The sequence below is a fragment of the Simochromis diagramma genome, unplaced genomic scaffold (assembly GCF_900408965.1).
Source record: "Simochromis diagramma unplaced genomic scaffold, fSimDia1.1 OVJJ01000816.1, whole genome shotgun sequence".
NCBI classification, from domain to species: Eukaryota; Metazoa; Chordata; class Actinopteri; order Cichliformes; family Cichlidae; genus Simochromis; species Simochromis diagramma.
In genome coordinates, this window is record NW_024386908.1 from 4848989 (window position 1) to 4871018 (window position 22030).

The following is a 22030-nucleotide window of genomic DNA, read 5'->3' on the forward strand; positions in this document are numbered from 1 at the left end:
ATCCCTGTAAGCCCCAGAAAATCCCTAACTCCTGTTCATTATCTCCTTAAACAGGGCGTTACTGTAAAAACAAGTATGCTCATCCAAGCTTTACTGCATACACAAAACTTTATACTTTGTGAATACCAAGCACAAAGGCAGCGGAGACTTTTTGACCCTTGATTCTGACTCCAATCTTTGAACTTGTGCCAACTGCCGATCGGACACCAGCTTCCCTGCCAAATTAAAATCTGTCGCACTCAAAGAGTTAAAGTATTCAAAGAGTTGGGTTGCTGTGGCACTAAAGTCTGCCACCAGAGTGACTCAATTTTCACTTTTACAACTGCACCATGAGATGATGTGCCGTGTATTACCCATTTGGTGCGCGTGCCGAAGTGAGCTGTTGAGGAGTTTATCAAACTTCTTACACTCGGCATGCTAATCTCAAAAGAGCTTTTTTGCTCCCGTGAGCTAAAAAAACTAGAGATGGTGAAGGGGAAGGAGGTCATGATTGGCGTGCCCCGGTTTGAGTGGTGTGATCGATCATGTCTCAAGTGTTTTTCGTGGTACTAGGTGGGGCGTGGCACTGCACTGCAGTAAGTTTGAGGGCGGGGGTGGGGGCCAGGCCAGGGGTACCATCCAAGGAGAGGAAGGAGCAGTGAGAGGAGGGTAGGTGGAGGAGGGAGAGACAGAGACAGACAGCAGTTTGGTCCTTGACAAAGCCTCCTCCCACTTTTTTTCCACACCTCCTCCAAACTTGCTCCTTCCTCCTCTTCCCTCTCTGTGGCTGCTGTCTTTGGGTACTCCATGCAGAATGGTCTGTGTCTGAGAGCAGTGGCCTGAAATAAAACTAAGAGGGGCCTTGGGCGGTGGAGAATGCTAGCTTTGTCTCAGCTGCCATCCACACTGTCTGGAGACGTGGGCTCAAAGAGAGGGTCTGATTGCAAATTAGAAGTGCCAAATAGAGCACCCTGGCCAACTCCACTAGATTCAACACTGTTTACGCCATCTCGTCTCCTCGCCCGTCCTCCTCGGACACTTTGCCGATTCGATTTTATGAAAAAGTCCCGTAAAAGAAGGTTAATGGCGGGACTCGGTGCTTTTCTCTCGTCAATACTTTTCACATAATTGATGCGAGTGAGTGTTCAAATTTAGTCAAATGAAACATTGATGAGTACTGAGTGCAAAAGTCAATTTGGGTGTAAAATTTTGGATGATAAGTGCCAAATACGACATCTGCAGCAAATCCACCAGTGACATTAACATCTCCTAATATTTGTTTTACCTGAAGCTCACTTTATTATTATTGGAGCATTTTTTTTTTCTTCCCAGGCAAAGGAAATGTGGGGATTTTATAGTTTCAGGTCCACTTCTGAGGGAAAACAGACAAAAAAGATCATTAATAATTAAATATATTTCCTGTTGAAGGTATTTTATATTTTCAGCATGTCCATTTACAAAATTTAAGGAACTGTGAAAACATTTCTAAAGGTGATTACAAAGAAAAAAAAGTTCAAAAGTGCCTTATGAAAAATGCTTTTCTACAAAGAAAGGACATGGTGAAATAATAAAATACAGAATACTTACATTACACAATAACTTCACACTTCTGTGCTGACCACAATTACTAATATATTATATTACAATGAATATGTTTATTAACATCTAAGAAATTTAAATAACAGGGTTGTATGTGTGTGTGTGAGAACAAATATGAGCCCGAGCCCTACATAAGAATTTGATGTTTCTTCGCTTACATAAAATAATATATTAAGCAATTACTATCGCCTATGTGTGTTAATAAAATATTATCATCTCTATAATATATATATATATTAGTTATAAACATCACAACTGTAAGTAAAAACATTACCCTATTTTTTTTTATAATTGGCTTTAGTTAATAAAAGTTTACACACAGCCTTTATTCATGAACTATTGCAGCTTTAAATATGTGTGTGTTTGTCTTAATAATATGAACTCGTGTCACCTTCTAATCCCAGTAAGCTATAGCCTACATTCTCAGGCCATAGGCAGCTGAGCTGTAACATCTCTCTCTCTCACACACACACACACACACACACACTCCTAATCCTATAGTATGGCTCCATGCTCGTGAATATAGGTGTTCTGTACGCTTGTAAATACAGGTTTACTTGCACTCATTGCACACTCTGCTAGTTCACAGTGTGATGCTCCAGTGCTAATGTGCACAGAGCTTAGAAAAAACAACTAACACAAGCAGTGGTTTGATCACGAACTGAGGGACAAACATGCTTCTGTTCAACTTCTGTTACTAGTGTTAAGTTTTTTCCCACAAAATAATCACATTGACATATTTCCACCTGCTGTTTTTAATGTTTTTCTTCCTATTAATATTATTACAAAGATTTTTAAGGGAGGATTTTAATTAATTAGCTCCCTTAATAATTGACTTTTTGGTCCCCCTTTATTAATTTACATTGAGCAGTTGATGGTGAGGGAGTGTGTTCTTACACATTCCAGAGGAATATTAAAAGTTAATTTTTTATCCTTGCCTTCAGAGAATCTCATTTCTCAGTAACATACCTGAGGAAAAGGTTAAATCTTACAGGGAAGCCACTTTTGTGTGTGTTTACATTATTAAAGAGTGACTGTGCAGAGCTCTGTGTAAGGAGTATAACATTTAATGAACTTTCCATGTTATTATAAATAATTTTAGATTAAAAAAAAAGATTTAGACCTAAAGATGCGCACTATTTATTTTTAGTCCAATCATAAAATTCCCCTACAAACTCTCTCGGAAAACATTTTTCCCCTAGTACACGGACTCTATTACAGTTTCATTTCCTTACATTAAACTAGTATGACCCAGCATGAAAAATCAAATTATTAGCTATTAAAATATCTCCCACGTCCCCTCGCTTTTGACACTTGGGTTTTTTTTAATTTATTTATTTATTTTTAGCAACTTTTCAAAATGTCGGGGATGTGCTCCAGCAGCTCTGGTTTGACTCATCACCACAGCTGATTAATCAATAAAGTGTCTGTGAGGCAAACTGGCTACCTCAACAAGTCCGGGCTTGTCTGCGAGTCACCTGTGGCGTCGAGTGAATAAGGAGGTCTTCATTAACTTGCAGAGAGGACAAAACTGAATGAAGCTCATTAACTGCAGGGAGGGAACAGGTGTGTGAAGTCCCGCTTTCGGGGAGTGTGTTTTAAAAGCTAGCAGATGAAGAAAATGAAGTAGCCTAGCTGTGGAGGTTAAGGTCTAAGCTAACATGAGAATTACATTTAAGTTAATGTGCTGTTAATAGAGCGCCGTTGGCCCGGACGGATGGTGACGCAGCACATTTTGCTTGTTTTGTGGCTATTTTTCTTTAGCTTCACACTTGCAGTTTGTTTTAAAAGCACACACTTTTATGAATAATACTTTACAGCAAAGCTACTTACCAGAGTAATTGTTAATTACAAAAGCAGGGGTGGTGCAAGTGGGGGGGAAAAGGCATGGTATGTGTGTAATAATTCAAGGTGGGGCATAAAACCTGTGTGCCATGGAAAATATGTGACTTTACAGTGACCTTGGTGGTTGTTTTATAGCATTTTTGCTTTTAATTCTTTAATATTCTTTTACTGCTGTAAATAATTTCGCGGCAGTAATTTGTGCTATTTTCAGCACCAGTAAAAGTTGACGGCGGAATTAAAATAGTCTTTTTCACGAGGCTGACAAAAGTTCACGCCAGCAAATAGTGCTTTTTAGGTCCGCGGAGGGGGCAGGAGGGGAGGGAGTGAGGCAGCCCTTAATAATCATCTGAACGCAGGCTCGTTTTTGCTGATATTTCAGAGTGGTGGCTTTTGTTTTTCCCCCCCTTTCCCTTCGTATTTTGGAGTCTTTAAATAAGCAGCACGGCAGAGCAGCCTGCACCGCACAGCGGTGTGGTTGTATAACTCGTGTTTCACCTCAGCTGAACTTGACGCATCTGGTTCACCGGCGGCGCGAGTCGCACGGCGCAGTCTGCTGTGTGTCCCCACTGAACCGAGCTGCATGGCCGGCCGAGAGAGACGCGGAGAAAGAAAGGGGGGGAAACGCAACACTTTCGTGGCATAGCAGCGGCTCTCGGAGACCGAGTCTCGGGATGACTCCTCCACATCTCAGTCTGCAAATATCGTCCCTTTCTTGCTTTTTTTAATTTCCTGCTGTTCCGTGGCTCCAGACACAAAAAGGAAGACGAGTCACCGTGGGCTAAAGGAAATATAAAGCCGGCCGACTTGGACACGCCGGAGCAGACCATCCAACTTGAACTTGAGACGAATCGGTGCGTATTAAAATGCCGCTCTATACGTTTATTTTTAGTTTTAAATTTGCGCCAATTGCGTAAAATTACATCAAAGGTTTTGTTTTAAAAGCAAAAGCAATACAGCGTGTGTGAATTGTGGCGGTGCGTCTCCCCTCCACCAACACCCTCCCCAGACTGAGTCAGTGGATATTGACACTGTTATGACTGAAACAGTCCTTAGGGGAAGTTTCCAGCGTGCCCGAAACTGTTTAATAGCTTAAAAAAAGTCTTTAAAATTGAGAACAAGTCGCAGACACCTTATAGTCTATACGCGGTGATGGAAATGGTCGCCAGGCTGTAAATTCTCCGTCGCAATACGAGAAAAGAGGTCGCCTTCCCGTGCCCTAGTTTCTGCTAGCTGAGAGGCATAATCTTCCCCCTTTGTTGTCCCCGATGCAAACACAGATAGGCAGCCGGGCGGATCGCGTCAATCCAGCGGAAAACATCACCGCTCTCCAAGTGATCAGTTTGAAGGATTTGAAAAATAAAAATAAAAATGTGCGTTTAATTAGTAAAAACTGCGTCTCCCGGAGCTGTGCGCCCCGAGATGATGAGCGTATGTAAGACCCGAGAACATATGGTAGAACTGTGCGGTTTCCCCCTGATGTGTCACTGTGGTTTCCCCTCAAGAGAAGTTTTTTGATGAAATTAATTCATTGAAATCCGAGAGCAGCTAACTCAGCAGTAGCTGAATGTATTTTTAATGCTCTAAAGGCCCGTTTGGTGCTTCCTGGCTGTGTCTCAGGTGTACACTGAGCTTCTCTAAAAAGACACATGCTTAAATTCCCCGTGAGATATTAGATTTGTGATGCGTTTGATGTTGATTTGTTTGATGTTACACGTGGATGTGGGCAGTAATAACAGGTGCTTTACACTGGCCAGGTAGCAGCACACAAAGTTCTTTTTACAGCCTCGTTCTTTGGTTGTTTTTGGCTGAAGATAATCACACAGATTCCTGCTAAATAATAAATAAAGTGGGGAAATCATCGTCCTCTTCTAAAAGCAACTAAAGCAAAAATGCAGCCTGCACATAAAGTCATAAAAGCATGGTTGCTTTGTAATTTGCACTGGGTGTCAATTTATTAAATTTGACTCTATTGATTTAAAGCACAAGTCTCCTTTTTTGTTAGCTTCATACTCTGATTTTTTCAAATTTACTGCTGTCAGTTTATCTTAGATATATCACTAAGGCCACACTTCACCGGCACGGAAACGCATCGCAGGTTAAAGGTTAAAAAGTGGCCCACGCACACCTTAGAGAATTGCCTCTCCTTTTCAGTTCATCTCTGCTCATCTGGCTACATTTTTGTCTTTTTTGCTTTGTGAGTGTATGTGTGCCTGCGTGCTCTCAAGGCTTTGTGTGCAGCCTGGTTGGCCGGTCGGGTAAGATTCTGTTCATTCTGGATTGTCGGTCAAATTTGCAAAGAAGCAGCAGCGTTTCCCAGGAAAAGATCTGTGTTAGCTGACAAAAACACGGCGTGTTGTGCTATTGCCACATTCTCACCATGAAAGAGGAACACAACTGTCAGGAGCCAAAAATTTGAGCGGGGTCAGAACGACCTCTTGGCTGCAATAGCTTGGTCACAAACACAATTTTTTTCCCCTCTGTGTCTTATGAGATTTATGTTTATAAGGCACAATCATGGTTATAAACAGGAAAATGTGCCTTTGAGAGAATGCAGCAGAAACACAGGTGGCCTTTAGACAATGGGCCGGGGTTCATTTCTCTACAGTGAGGCAGTGGGACAGAAGAAAGCACATGGCTGTGGAGTGAAAATTGACGTGATTATTTTCAGATTCAGCCCGCCACCCCGTAGCTCTGAGCTCCGTTGTGGGCCATACTGGCAGTGGCCAATATGGTAGGAAAGAAGAAGGCTTGGATTCAGCAAAAAAAAAAAAAAAAAATTCCTCTCATTTGCTTTCAGAGCAGCTTCATCCTCCCTCCCACACTCCCTGCCACACTCTCATATCTCACGCAATTGATTGAAACCCTAAACGGCAAGATCAGGACGGAGCGCAATCCAGCCTTTCTATGAATAGTTGATTGGACGTGATGGCGATGTGGTGTGTTGTTACTTTAAGGCCATTTCAGGTCAGAGGGCGGGGGGCGGTGGGGTTTGGCGAGGGGGATTTTCGGCGTGCACGGCCGATGCTGCAGTGTGGCGTCTTGTGCTCGCCCACCCCATCTTTAGCTGTTTCGTATAGGCGCGCAGAGTCCTGTCGCTCCCTAATCAGGTCATCTGGCGTTTCGAGAACTCACACATACTCCTTTAGCTTTTTGCCTGAGAAGGGCTTTAAAATGTGTTTGTTTTTTTCTCCTTACCCCCTTTTTAATTCGTCATTTATTTTATCGTGTGTGACAAAGCCACCTTGTCATGTTCTAATCTGCACAGATGGATGGTGTGTTAACAGTAGGTGGGCGTCTGTCACTGATTATTTAAGTTTTCTCTGGTATTAATAATGTGGAAAACCATGAGATGTAAAGTGTGTCACTAGTGTGTGTGTATATCCCGAGTGCAACAGGCGTTTGTTTGCATGTGTGTTTGTTGCTCTGCTGTGCTTTTGCTGTCCCCACCAAACACTTCACATTTTAAGTCTCTGTGCATCTCAGCACAGGGCATTTAAGTGCTTGACCTAATTTCTCTGGCAGCGAAGAATCCACTAGTGAAGGCCTTCTTCTGTGTGTGTTTGTGTGTGTGTGTGTATGTGCGCACGCGCGTGTTGCTCTGGGTGTTTCCTCCTTGCCTTTCTAACAGGAAGCTGATGTGGAGTTCAACTGAGGACAGGGAAAAGGCCTTTTCTTTCCACTGTGAATCATTTGAGAGAGAGAGAAAAAAAAAAAAACGAAAAAGAGTGGAGAGAAAAAAAAGAGACCAGGCTGCTGCATTGATTCAGCCCTCTGCAATCTGGCCTGCCTCTCTTTCTGTCCCTCTCTCTTTTCACTCTCTGTACCTTAGTGTCTATTTAAGTTTTTTTTGTGTGTGTGTGTGGAGTTTTTCTGATTCCAGATGAACAGCAGTGTTCTGGAGGGACTCAGGGGTTTATGGAGAGTTCACAAGTCCTGTGAGAAGACTGGGTGAGGGGGTTGCTTTGTGGGTAGGAGTGCATATTCTTCCGGTTCAGTTATAAACTAAGTGCAGCAAAAAAGGGGAGGTCCATTAAATACTTGGAAAGCATTTAAAGTATTTTTAAGTATTTACCATACACACACAAACCGGGTTTATCAAGGCCAGTGTCGAGACACTACGAAGCATTTGCCCTTTGTATTGCTGAAAGCTAAAAAGTAAAGAACAAAAGATAAAAGTAGCCAATGAATCTTCTGAGTGATCTGCGGAGTGATAAATGGTACTGTACCACAGAAAAAGAATGACTGGAAGCCGGTGTTATAGATCAACTCGTTGGCATCCCAAAAATGTAATAATTTTGTGGAATAAACGTGAGATTGATTCATTTGGTTTGAAGGTCACCGAGTTTAAATTTGTTCTTAGACATATTTCACGTGTGATGACACTTATTCCAAGAACTACATGCAGACCAAGGCAAATGCTAGAAATGTTGAAACAGCATGACCTAATCTCATCTTCAAGGTTTCATGTACATATTTTAGTGTGGAGGGGTGGGGGTGGTAGGAATTAAATAAGGCCAGATACTCTAACTAAAAACACCTACTCAGCCTCTTTCATGTTTTTTTTCATTACCTTTTGAACTATCTACAGACTGATCTAGAAACATCGTCACACACCCAGCAGCTGCCGAGAGACAGAAATATTCCAGAATACCTGTTTCGTAAGGACTGTATCGGTCCTTACGAAACATGCTATTCATTAATGAATAGTCTAGTCTGCTCAAGGAGTAGTCAAGGAACCATTTTTTCCTTGTGTTTTAATATCTTGTTTGTGTGACTACAGCAGAGGGGTTTGACTTGCTCAGTAAGCAAGCCTTGGCCGGGTGTCTTTAACCCTTAATTGGACTTTGCAGCATTAGCCCTGAGGCTGTAACTTCGTGGACAGAAAAAAAAAAGCTGAAGTCTTGAATAAATATGTTGAGTCAGCAATTTATTATTGTTGTTGTTATTATTATTATTATTATTATTATTATTATTATTATTGGTTAGTACATAGTCTATATAGAAAGTGGTCTTCTCAAAATGTTGAGTGCAAATTATATAATTTCAATATGAGGTATGCTTGATTTTATACACTCAGAGTCATTTACAATCAAGTCTATTTATGTAAAAAATAAAACTTTTTTTGATAATGCATTATTTATTGTCTGTCTATAGAATGCTAGCAGGATTAGCCTTAGCACTGAAAGTTGGACAGACACTGTTGCCCTTTTTTTTTTTTTTTTAAACTTTCACATTATGTTAACTGACATTAGAGGTCGATATTTCATTTTAATCACCAATCCTGTTTGATGAAACACATGAGCCACCATTGAGAGCTAATGCTAAATGTAAATGCCACCATACCTTGGTCACAATTCCAGTAAATCTTTTACAAACAAGCAGGCTATGCCCTCAGTGGTAAAGAGAGAGAGAGGAAGACTTACATTGTGCAGGTTTTTATAGCTGACGTGGTATAAGGAAGAAATAAAGGAACGCGGAGCACTTCAGGACACGCTATCATTGTAGTAGCATGCTGTAATGTAGATAACAGTAGGAAAACTGTTAAACTAACAGTAACTTGGTGGCAGCCCTGTTTTATTGTTAATGTACATGCAACTCTTTTACAGTGCAGAAACAGTAAACGTAACAAGGCTTCTTGCCAGACTTAATTTCCACAAGTATCCAAGTGTCTGCTTGGGTCCCACTGTAAACTTCATAATCAGACTGAGCGTGAGGCTCCAGTTACACTTTAAAGAAGTTTAACAGGAATGACTCCTTGTTTGTGGTGCGTTCAGTGTCCCTAACCCAACAGCAGGCATCAGGTGATGCTGAGGTCAGGGGAAAAAGACTGAATGAGGGTGGGGTTGTGGGATAGATCACTTCTAAGCTGCAGCAGTGTCTGGCGATGCAAGAAAAGGAGACCCTTAGCTCTGATGTGCTTGTGCTATAGATGCTAAAGAGTGTCCTCCTCCTATAGCAAGGTGTTGTGCATATTGCACCTTTTTAAATAAAATTATATATAAGTTTGCTCTGTAAAGTTGCATTAAAGTGCAATAACAATTACATTAAAATTGTGGCTAATATTTGATACTACTTACATATTACATATTAATATCTATCTATCTATCTATCTATCTATCTATCTATCTATTACAAATTATTTTAGTTTGCTTTTGAATTCTTGATAGACAAATATGACGCCCCATAATGGGTGAAAGTTATAGTTTTTATGCTGATTTGAACAACTCAATCTGTACTTCATGAGGTATATCAATGTCCTTTTTTGTATATGAAAATATATGTTAACAGATATAATTAATATTTATTCTTTATGATTGCAGTTAAACACGATTATTTCATGAAAACTAAAACTTACGGTTGAAACAAAGGGTAAATATTATTGTTCTGGTCTTCTGCCATACAGCGACGATATGTAGCAGCAGAAATGTTCCAGTAACGATGTGTCATTCCCAGCTTGTGCTGGCCCACTGTGAGAGAACAGCACGCAACAAAACGGTGCACCACAAATCCTAATCAATCACAGATCTCGATCATTTTTTCACAGTGCAGGTTGAAGCAACAGAGTGGCGATCATCCCCAATGCTAATTTGTAAACGGACCCTTTTCTCTCTCTCTCTCTCTTTTTTTTAAGGTGCAGGGCAGCACATCGAGGAGAACGAGAACCCACAGGGCCTCAGACATTGTAAAGCAGGTGAGCATACATTTGTTTGAAGGGCACAGAGATCCATGCTAATTTATTCAACACTCTTATGCCTGCTGAAAGGGTAGCATATATATTTTTTGTATTATAATAAATTATAATATATTATAATAAATGAAAATCAAAAACATCAATTCAAACCTATATAACTTTTCTGTCTTTGTCCATCATCTCTTTATAATTTTTTAATTATAAAAGGGACGAAAATTTGAAGGCTGAAATGGGAACTGAAATTTAGTCACTGTGAAATCTGTACTTCGTAATGTCATTGAGGGTTTTCAAGTAGAGTTTGCTCAAAATGTATGCACACTCGAGGCATCCTTCCTCATCTTTTGTGAAAGTCAAAGTGGCAGAGTGACATAAAATGGGATGATTAAGAGTCAAACTGCATAATCAGATTTGAGTGATGAGTCACAGTTTGTCCAACAGGACTGCCGAACTTGGAGATTCCCACTGAAAGCCACATGAGCCTGCCTATAGAGGTGGTTATGTGTGATAGAATAGAATAGAATAGAATAGAATTCAACTTTATTGTCATTGCACATGCACAGGTACAGGGCAACGAAATGCAGTTTGCATCCATCCAGAAGTGCTTTAGTGATATAGATATATTACAGATATATTATATATAGATATATTATATAGATATATTATATAGATATATTACAATATATATTAGCAATAATATAGATATGTGAGTATCTATATATATGATAACTAATCATTTTGGTTCTGTTCTGTGAAGTATTTGATTCCTTGTAAATCAGAACAAACGACGTTGTCATGCATTTGTTGCAAAACTGAGTTTTCCATGATCTGTGCAAGGAAGGAGAGGTTTTTTAGTTAATAAGGGCACCTATGGTTATCCTTGGGCATAAAGTGCTGAAATAGAAATTAGAAGGAGACGATTCAAGACTTCTTTTGTGCCAAATGAATGTGGGTAAACTTTGAAGGCACCTGAATGAATAACATTCTTGACGAAAACACAAGGGATTACTGGAATTATGTTTGTTTTGACTTGCATAGAATACCACATGGGTGGAGTTGGCTGATTCATTGCCATGAGATCAATATCAAGCTCACAAAAGTTCACTGAGTTTACTCGGACCACTGGTAATGTGATGTTCCTCTTAATCTTGTTTTGTGCTTCTTTTTAAGTAAGAAAAAAACGTCCTCCAAACACTACTGTGTATTTCTCATGCAGTGCTCTGCATAGATGCCACAGTACTTACTGACTGTATTGAACAAAGTATCGAACCCTAAAGTGCTCTTGTTTTCCAGCCCCATGGTTAGATTAACTGCAAAATATTTGCATGTTTCACACATCGTTTTTCCAGCACTTTCTCATAATTCAACATGACATATTTAGTATGTTTGGAAGCATCTGGAGCTTCACTAGAACATGAAATAAAGTTCTGTGCTTTTGAACAGTGCTTGGCTGCAGGATATGCTTTTGACTGGAGTCGGGCAAAAGAGTTCATTGTAATTTTCGTTTAGTTGTGAAAGCTCAGTTTGCTTCTGCGTGTGACCTGTGTCCTTTTTCTGTGATGAGTGGAACTAATCCACTTAAGTTTAAAGTTAAAATCTTGTGTAAAAAATTAAAATGAATTGGAAGCAAAGTATTCCAAAAATTAAGAACTTAATGCACTCAATAGGAAGTAGTCCTCTACAGTATAATAATAACTTTATAATGTAGACTATTGATTAAAGCAGTGGTTTAATGTTGGAGCTGCTCCAGGTGTCCGGCGATGGAAATTAAAAGTGTATCCATGTGTCTTATGTAAGCTTCATGTTTTGTGTAAAAATCTGGTGCAAAGACATGTAGAGAGAAATGTTAATGTTAAAAAAAGACAAGTAGAAAGTATAAAAATATGTTTTGGGAGGAGTTAAAGAATAAAAAGTAGTAAGTACAATTTATATGAATATTTAAATAGAAAATCACTAATTATTTAACCTACTGCAGTCATTGTGTTGTGTTATGTAGCGAGCTTTTCAGGCCTGCAAAACAAACTTTAACAGAGCAATAAAAAGCACTTGTAAATGGGGTTAGACGTCTGATCTGTCGCCTCGGTTTCTCCTCTCTCTAAATTTCCTCTGCTCTTTTTCTGCAGAGTTTTAGCTCATGTGTGACCTCTGCAGGTGTCACTCCTTATACAGCATGGGCAGCACATCTCAGCTTCATGTTTACACATTGAAATAAATCCCAAGTTTTAACGCTTGCTTCCAAGCATATATGTATATATATATATATATATATATATATATGTATATATATATATATATATATGAAAGAGAGAGAGTGAGTTCTGTAGCTGTAAATTCTTTAAATAAAACAACATCTGTACATCAAATTAACCATCAAAATTGAACTTCTACATGTTCACAGAGTATTGGATCTAGGTCGCTACACTGAATTGCAGTAGTTGGTCTACATCCCACTACATCCCTTCTTTGGTATAAAACCCTTCATTTGATAAATCCAGTTTAGTGGAGGTCCAGTAGGCAGCTTCTCTCAGGTCAGGTGTTGTCCATATGTGCGCGTGAGAGTCATCCTCAGGCTCCCACTAATCTCCTGCTTGAAGAAAGGGGATGGAGCAAAAGAGCTCTACTTTATTTCCACCCTAGCATGTTGTATTCTGTTAAAAGGCTAATACTCCAATATCACAATGAGGTATTTTGTTGCTGTGTGTTACGCATAAAACAATTTTAATTTAATTGTTTTTAATAGTTGCTTCTTAAAACATTATAGTGAAGCTGAGCTTCTAATTTGTTTTTTGTTTTTTTTAAACATTCTTACACACTGTGCACAAGAAATAAACACAATAGATGTGTACAGACCGGGGGGAATCGCAGAGACATGGTCTTTTTTAAAAATCATTTTTTAATCCTAGGCTTCCCCGCAGTGTTTTGGCTGCATTCCTTTTTAGCATTTTAACGTTGTTTACATACTGTAGATTTTTGTTTTCATAACCCAGTTAACCCAGTTGTGGACTGACTCATACAAATATTGTATCTCAGTTTGAATACCTCAGCTCATGCTCTTATTATGAAAAACCTCAATTGGATTGTCTGGCTCTTTTCCATTTCTGAGGCTGTAAATATCTTACTCATACTTTCATTTTTGACATGAACTGTGATAGACTTGATTGTAGTCATTATTGCTGTTACTGATAGAGTAATTTTTTTTCTGTTTATTCGTATAATTTATCTGTTATTTAGCCTTTGAGTTGTATTGCTCTGCCACTTTCTTCCAGTCTCTATTCATTTCTTTACAACTTCATTTCCTATTCTGTGCTGGCTGGACAGACTTAAAAAGTGATTAGTCATTGGGGCACAGTCAGTATCTTTGCGAATGCTAGAGTGTATTAACCAGTGTGTCATTATCAAGGATGAGTGGTGTCATACTTGATAACAGGAGCAGTTCACGTCCGCTGGCATCCAGTTACAAAGTATTACAGACAAGGTAATTACAGGGTAAAGTTCAGTGCAGTGTAACAGTGTGATTTAGTAAGCACAGAATTACAGGAGAGGTGTAAGGTAATTTTATCTTGTGAGTGTGTGTGTGTCTGTGTTCATGAAGGAGAAGTAATCAGAGTGGATGACTGCTCTCTACCAGACAACTGGAATGAACTGTGCAATGGCAAAATGAATCTCTGTCTGTCTCTCTCTCTCTCTCAGACTGGGGGCTGCCCAGCCTCCACAGAGTGCTCGGCCACTGCTTCATTGTGGCCCGGGGCCTCATTTGAATGAGCCTTTAGTATGTTGTGTGAACAAGTCAGCGCCATTTGCATTTGTTCCAGTCACAAAGGTTTAACAGGTCAATAGGGACTCCCTGGCAGAAAACTAACACGCTAGGGTAAAGTATTTTTTTTTTTCCTCCCACCCTCACATCTCCTCCATCACTGAGGTTGTCAGGCACCTAGTCATCTTGTTCTGAAACATGTAACTGAAACATGTGGTGGCTATACATTTGAAAGCCTGTGTGTGTCTGCTCGTGTATTTGTATATGTATTTTAAGACGTGACTGCTGAATGGAGGGCGCAGGGTCGGAAAATAGAAGCTAATACTCTGACAAAAGTTTAATTAACATACAACTTATAGAGGCAACTTGTTTGAGGAGGGCTGTTTTGTTTCTGTGTGTGTGTAAGTGTGACAGACACCAGCACATTTCTGTCTGAAGCCCTGCAGTTTTATTTCCCGGTCCTGGAGTATTTAGACTCTAAAATTTTAACATGGTGTGGAACAATATGTGGGAGCTAATTGCACCTCACTAGCTCATTATAAGTGCGATGGCAGCATAAGTGACCATTGTGTCACTTCTAAAGAGATAAAGTAACACCTTCTTTTAAAGGGGCTCTCAGTTTGGTACTTGTCTTCTCTGGGAACACAACACGTTATAGAAAAAAGTGCTCCTGTATGTCCAAAACCAGAAATCTCTGTCATGACGGTAGCATTCATAATGGAAAGTAATGGGGGCTAACATGGAGTCATTTTCTGTGTTGAAAATGGTTGTACAGGAAAGCAGCTAGTAATTGTTCTTATAATACAAGTGATGCAAACTTTCAATGTCTTCTAGGGCTGCCACGATTAGTCAGCTAGTCACGATTACGTCGACTATCAAAATCGTCGACGACTAATTTAATAGTCGACGCGTTGTTTGAAGCTTTGTAAGATCCCAAAAGACGCAGGAATAAGCAGTAGGATTTAAGAGTGTAATAACGGACTGAAACAGAAGATGGCAGCACCGCATGTACAAGGCAGTGTTGCCAACTTAGCGACTTTGTCGCTGTATTTAGCGAGTTTTCAGACCCCTTAGCGACTTTTTTTCTAAAAAAAATCGCTAAAAAAAGACGTGAAAGCGCGTATCGCTTTTACTCTCAACAAGCAGCGGGTGCTGTAACGCAGTCAGTTCTTCTTTTACTCTTTTACTCTTATGCTGTTTTGTGGATCACAAGGTTTAAAACTACTTATAAACACACACACACAAAGTAACTCCACCAGAGTGCCTATTTCGGGTCACTTTTGCCGGTCCAAGCCCGGGTAAAGGAGCAGGGTTGGAATTGTGACATTAAAAAAAACAATAGTTGCTAAAAGAAATTTAATTTGTAGTTCTAAATAAACTCTTAATGCATTTAGGACGTTTTTTACTCACTTTATGTCTCTTCCACGATGTTATTTCTCTCTCCAACAACATAGGTTACAATTAGATTAGCATGACCAATTATGCAAATTAGGCGATGACGTCATTTAGCGACTTCTAGCGACTTTTAGGACAACCAATAGCGATTTTCCTTACTGAGGAGTTGGCAACACTGGTACAAGGATGCCAGCTACCTTTAAACCCCGAAGAATAATAAGCAGTGTCCAGTATCGTAGCTGTGTCCAAATTCAGGAACTGCATCCTACTGTGCCCGCATTTGTAAGCCGATTGCGTTACAGCGACTCGACGAAGACTGTCCAAATTCGAAGACTCCGACAAAAGCGGCCGACAAATGCGTCCTCCTTTTCCCCAGATTTGAAGGATGGGTCCGGGTGTGTACTTCGTGGCCCAACCTATACCAGAATTCATAGCGTGGCCCTGCTCAGTTTCCAACAATGGCGGCAGCTAGTTAGTTTTAATGTTACTCTTATTATTCTTTCTGGGTCACAAAATAAACATTTAACATATTTTCAGGTGAGAATGTAACTGTGTAAACCTCAAATATCTGCTCAGTCTATCAAGACACCACATATTTTCAAAAGCGCTCCGACGTTTTCGGAGACGTCTGTTACCCACTGCGGTCTTTCGCTACTCAGGTTAAACATGATATAAGTCACTTAGATAACTTCTTTTTAGTATTTTATTTGTTCCTGAGTAAATCGGTTTGGCTGAAATTAAAGTTATAGTTTTTACACAGCTGAATAAACGTCAAGCAGACAGCTGATTATCAGAAGTGTGAGAAGCTCGAGAATGTCCTTTTATATTTTAGATAGCAAGGAGTTTATTAAACTCCACCGAAACAATCTGCAAATGTCATTAAAATTTAATAAACTATCATCTTGTCTTTATTTTTAGTTAGCACATACCTTAAACACTTAAAGCTGTAAGCTAATGATAGTTATATAAGAGCAGATGCATGCTGGTGCAACAAGCTGTACGTTTCATGTCCAGTGGATGATGATCTGATTAGTCGACTAATCGCAAAAATAATCGGTGACTAGTCGACTATCAGAATAATCGTTTGTGGCAGCCCTAATGTCTTCATATTAAAATATTTTCATTTATCTTAATATTTGCACAGAGGTTCTCGTATTGGCTCTAACAAGGTAAAAATGCTTTTTTTTGTGCCAGTAATCCTATTTTGGGAGAAGATCTAGAGAGAACAGAGTATTTCTCATTAAAGATTAATTGTTATTTTTGGAAGGATAGCAGAAGTGACTTTTTATGGCTCTATTTTCTTCTCAGTGTAGCCTCTGTCGCTTGGGTCTTTGACAATCCAAAATCAACAGCACAGTGAAACAGTATTTTTTTATTGACTACAAGCTTACATGTACTAAAACGAAAAGCTTTAAAAAAAAGTTATTTTTGTACAAATAGTGGGCTGTGCGCTTGAAATAATAGACTAATGCTGGTCCACCGCAGAATTTCCATCCACTTTATGTGGGTTTTAAGTGCAGTCAAAGCAGCAGTGTGTCCCAGTCCTCAAAAGTATTGTTATGCATTTAAAATGTCAAAAGCTTCATTCCTCGTACCAGCCAAGGGTCCTGCTTTAAGACACCAGACAAGCCAGCAGCCTCCTGATAGCACGGCAGTCTCCTTATGCCGGTTTTATAGATCCTGAATTAGCTAAGCTTCAAGAATCTGGATGAGTTGAACATCATCATCGGAGATTGCATACGAGGCTCTGTGTGAATATCTGCAATTTTCTGTGATCACGTAGATTAGTCCCCACTGCTATGAAACTATAAGGACACCAGCTATGTCCTACACACAGACTCTACAACAATAAAAAAAATCATATAAGAACAAGGTGTCTGTGGTGTGTGCAGGGGAATGTAATCCCTGCCTTAGTCTCAAAGACGTGGCCAGAGGCACAGACGGTCGATGTCATCGTGATCTCAAAAACTTATTCTTTTTTCATGTGTAATTTATTCAATAATAAATTAGAAATGTACAGAATTTCTCACAGATGTTGACTGGGATAAATAAGGTGGTGGCATTTTATTTCCACAGGGTCAAAGGTCAAGTTCACTATGATATAATGTTTATCTTTCTGCACATTAGTCAACATTATATGTAAGGGAGAGACAGGGGTTCAGATACTGAACTGGTTACTCTTTTTGAGTTCCCACATTCAAACAGTTTCGATTATATACAGTAGATCTTTAATGCTGTCAGGTTGAAGGTGTGTAAAGCATTTGTGTTTTAGAATTTATAACATCTTTCTTTTGCAGTAACAGCTCTATTATTTTTATTTTTAGTAGTAGTAGTAGTAGTTGTAGTGGTAAATATTAATAGTCAAAATTAAATTAAATCTTCTACCTGTGAGTGTGTATAGGCACGAGCCTAAAAACAACCTGACTGGTTGTTGGAGGCTTAAAACTGCAATGCTTTTATTTTTATTCATAAAAATATAATAACCTTCCAAATGGCAAATGCACAGAACTGGTATTTACAGCAGTTACACTGTCCTGAAATTTTTTTATTTAGTGTATGCATAATATATAATAAGTCTTAATGCTCCATTCAAGGTCAAGTGTGTGTGTGCATGTGTGTGTGTGTGTGTGGTATTTGGGTAAGAAGTTTATCTTGTAACTCTTACTTGAATGATATACTCTTAGATTCTTTTGCATCTGTGTGAGAATCCTGGTTTGTGTTTTCCCCAACAACGAAATAAAGAGCATTATTTTTTACTGAAAAGCATTAGCTTGACTTTGTGCAGCTTAAGAAAAAAAGCTGTTAGCTTAAAGTGGACTTTATGCTCGACAACTGATAGGATATGTAGCAATGCCCTGCGCACAGGCTTTAAATAGTTTATACACCATTGTAAAGCAACACCATAAGGAACTTCCCGTTGTGACTTGGTGGACGTGATATAGAAGATAGTAGGATAAAAACTGTTTACACTTCATGCACAACAGTACTCGTGATTAAAAGTTTATTGGCTGTGTGTATGTTAGCATATTTCAAGTAGTCTTGGACAGCACTTTTCAGGGACACTTGACAGACAGCAGAGGAGGGAAAAGTCAAATATTTTGCGGCAGAGATAAGTGGGAGCCATGCTTACAGTGCTTCTGTCTTGCCTGCCTGGCTGTGCTCTGCTGTGCCGTGTTTCGTTGGAATTGTTTGTGTTGAGCCGTGTGACCCACTATTTGGACTTCTGTTCCATTATCTTTCAAAAACTCGCTGCACTTGGGTCTCACGCAAAGAAAAGCAAAGTGAGAGCCCAGCGTCAGGTGCTATAAGCTGCTAGCTAGGCCTGTAGCCAGGCCCAGAGAGCCAGACCTGGCAGCTCCGAGGCTGCGACGTGTGAAACGCTGCACACAAAGGAGCTCACTCCATCTGTATGCACCCTACATAGGCAGGCTTTTGTTGCAGCCGACAGGCACATGACTGCTAGCATCTTAACCCCTGAGAGCCAGCGTCTCTTTTCCCCTTTCACTAGACTGCACACTGCAGTAGACACCACAATGAGTCAATACTTTTAGCAAAAAACAACACTGGATTTAAAGCAGGAGTCAGCTTGATAGTTATTATGTGGCTGGTGTTTCTGGCCAAAGATTGAATTTAAAAAGAAAAAATACATATGTGTGAGTATAGGTTTAGGGTTAATATTGGTGGACAGATAGTTGAAATGCTCTGATCATTCTCTTAATGCTCGGGCAGAACTTTGCCAAAGTGAACTGAATGCTATACATTTTTTTAGGAAAATCATTTAATGTTGAGGTCAGCCGTGAATAAAAGACCACAAAACAAAACAAGAAAAAGTGTTTTGACATGAAATACATGTAAAAATGTGCAGATTAATATATTCTGTGCTTGTGCATAGCTTAAAAAATACAATACAAATCAGAGCACTTTTAACATTGATATGCCATTTTTTTCTGTTTATCTGTAGATTTTTTTTGTAAGGTTTCATAGAGAATTCAGGAATGAGACTGACATCCCCAAATGGGAGGGGTGTCTGTAAAATCACTACCATCAACATTTAACAGCTGCAATAGTTCAGAGAAACTTCAGCCTATTAGCACTTTTAATTTTTCACGTTTAGTGTGATATAAGGTTGTCCTGATGTGATCATTAAGTTTCTCACACACACACATTCACACACTCTTTCTCTTTATAAGCATTGAAAATGTCAGTGAACCAGCAAAAACAAAAAAATATATTTTTAATTCAGAAACGTGTGAAATCCCTGCTCAGATACTGCTTACTGTTGGTTTCATGTGTGCCTTGTGTTACCTTCTGTAACCCAGACAAATCCAGACATGTGTGTGTGTGTGTGTGTGTTCATGTGTGTGTGAAGCTGAGAGGATGTGCATGTAAACTCGTTCCCGATATGAAATCAACCAAAACACTGTGTTTGGAGCATTTTTGAACCCTTAGTCAGCTGAATTGGATACGGGCGACTAAAAGGAGGGTGCTGTCAGTTCAGTCAGACAAGTGTCTGATTTTTAGAGATGAGAAATGAAACACGGAGCAGGAGGCTAATGGAATTGCTCAGTTCAAATAAAACACGGCTTCCCACCGCCACCATCTTGCTTGTATGAAACACGGGTCCCGATGGGGGTTGTGGCGCGAAGGGCTCCTGTTTGGACCGAGCTAGGTCACGCAGGCCCATCCAGGCTGCAGTGCAGCCCTGTGACGTGGCAGGTCCGAATGCTTTAAAAGGTGGTACCACTCCCAGAGAACGCCAGGGAGCTGCATGTGAGCTGATGATAAGAGCTGCAAAATTGATCATTTATTAATGTGGGATGGACCCGAAATGTGAGCAGTAAGGAATCAGGAGAGGCGTGTGTAGGTGTGTGTGTGTGTGTGTGTGTGTGTGTGTGTGTGGGTGGGATGTGTGTGTTTTTCTGTGAGGAGATGAGATGAGGGGTAAGTTTTAAATGTAAGAAATGCATCTTAAAATATGCTTTATTTATTTAATATTTGTGCCTTTCTGCAGTTTCGTGATTTGCTGTCATTCTTACATTTTTAGTAATGACTTAGAGCCACGTGTGATCTAAAAAGACAATTGTTCGAGCTGAAAATGTCATAACCTTGAGAGCACTCGACTTTGCATTCAGAACAGTTTTTTCCCCTTGACAGCTAGCACTACAAAATGTTTGAATAACTCACTGAGAAAAGCTATTTAATGCAAGTTAAAATAAGTACACACTACCAAGGGCATGCTTGAACTTATTTCAACTTAGTTTTGTTGTAAATGTCATTTTGCCATGCTCTGCACAGTAGAAAAAAGCTTTAATTTTCTTTAACCAAGGATCACTTTGACATTTCTATTTTCCCTGAAAAAACATCATTAATTAGATTTTTTTTAAAACCCTCTCAAGATGGGCAGTGTACTCTGTCAGCTAAATTAGAAACCAAAGTTTTCCAATAAACCAGACAGTTGCAGAATGACCTAGAGAGGAGAGTCTCATGGTTAACTGAAAGTAGGACAATGATTCTCCCAAAGCTCTGTCCTTACTTTAATGAAGAAGAGCTGCAAAAAAGGAGAAGCTGTCAAAGTGCTGCCTGCTTGCGATTTATTGTCTGTTTGGCCGTTTTAAAAGCTGTTTAGGACATTTGTCTTTAGCGAGCGCAGGTCCGTTCCCTCTCTCCTCTTTTCCAACCTTTGCTCTGCCATGTGGCCGAGTAGGCTCCCTCCACACAGAGAAGCTCGTTTTTCAGAGGTGAGTGGCTTAATGATTGAAAAGAAATACATCTGAAACGAAGTGCTCGGTTTGTGCCCCTGAGAAGTGTGAACTACGTACGAAGAACGCTTGAGGACATGTTATTTTATCCTTGCTGGCTTCTTATTTGTTCAGAGCTTCTGTCAGTTGCTTTACCCTCTTGTGTTTTATTAAGTGCGAGTTTTAAAAAAACAAAACATTTTTTAAAGTAAAGAAATACAGAAATGTGTACATTTATTTACTCCTTATAGTTCTCATGGGAAATAATTAAAACACATTGCTGTTGAGATCTGAGGAAATTTGAATAATGTGCTTTTGAAAGGACATTTTCTAATCACACATTCAAATCTCAAATGATACTGAGCAGAAATTTTGCTTCTTATTTTCTGAATAATTACTAATTTTTCCAGTTTAGTGCAAATATGTAGAAGGATTTAATGTTTCAAGTGTTTCCTCTACTTTTAATTACACAGGTTTAGAATCTTCATTCATTTCAAGGGTTAACTAAAAGTCAACCTCTAATAGTTAACAAAATCGACAGTTTCTTTTTTAAACTGTGATGTTTATGCTCTTTATTTAAATGACTCTTTTAAAAAAACAAAGGGAGAGGAAATACACCGCATTTTAAGCTTTTCCATACATCTCTGTGCAGAGATGATTTTATGAAAGAGGTCAGAGATAAAGTTACTATAAAATGAGTTTCAGCAGAATGTTTAACAACTGAAATTATCATTCATTTATGAATGAAGTGTATCTAACCTTTTCACAATAAAAGTTTGTCCTTTTCCAGGCTTCAATTTGGGGAAGAAGTGTCATCATGCAACCTGTAAATGTAGAATTTAAATTTGAGCGGTTGTCACATTTCAAGTTGATCCATAAATCGAGTTAATTATTAAAATTGCATTAAAAAAAATCTGGGAGTGAAAAAAAAGACCCCTGAATGAATTTAGCTCCTTTTTTTATTTGAATCTGGAGTGATTTCTGCTTGTATTGGTTCGCATTAAATTAGAAATTGCCCACAATGTGTTTTAT

General features: G+C 39.3%; 1 protein-coding gene across 5 annotated transcripts in view; it reads left to right on the forward strand.

Moving 5' to 3' along the window:
- Positions 1–3101: 3101 nt before the first annotated feature.
- Positions 3102–22030, forward strand: part of LOC120735614 (peroxisome proliferator-activated receptor alpha-like) — a 46751-nt gene continuing 27822 nt past the window's right edge. Inside the window, exons 1-2 of one of the 5 annotated variants that reach the window (XM_040035069.1) lie at positions 3102–3144; positions 10055–10114. The gene's annotated coding sequence lies outside the window, so the exon portion shown is untranslated. Of the gene's footprint in view, positions 3145–3215; positions 4275–10054; positions 10115–16295; positions 20125–22030 lie in introns of those variants that run through there. The other 4 variants (XM_040035075.1, XM_040035071.1, XM_040035072.1 and 1 more) reach the window with 4 other exon arrangements.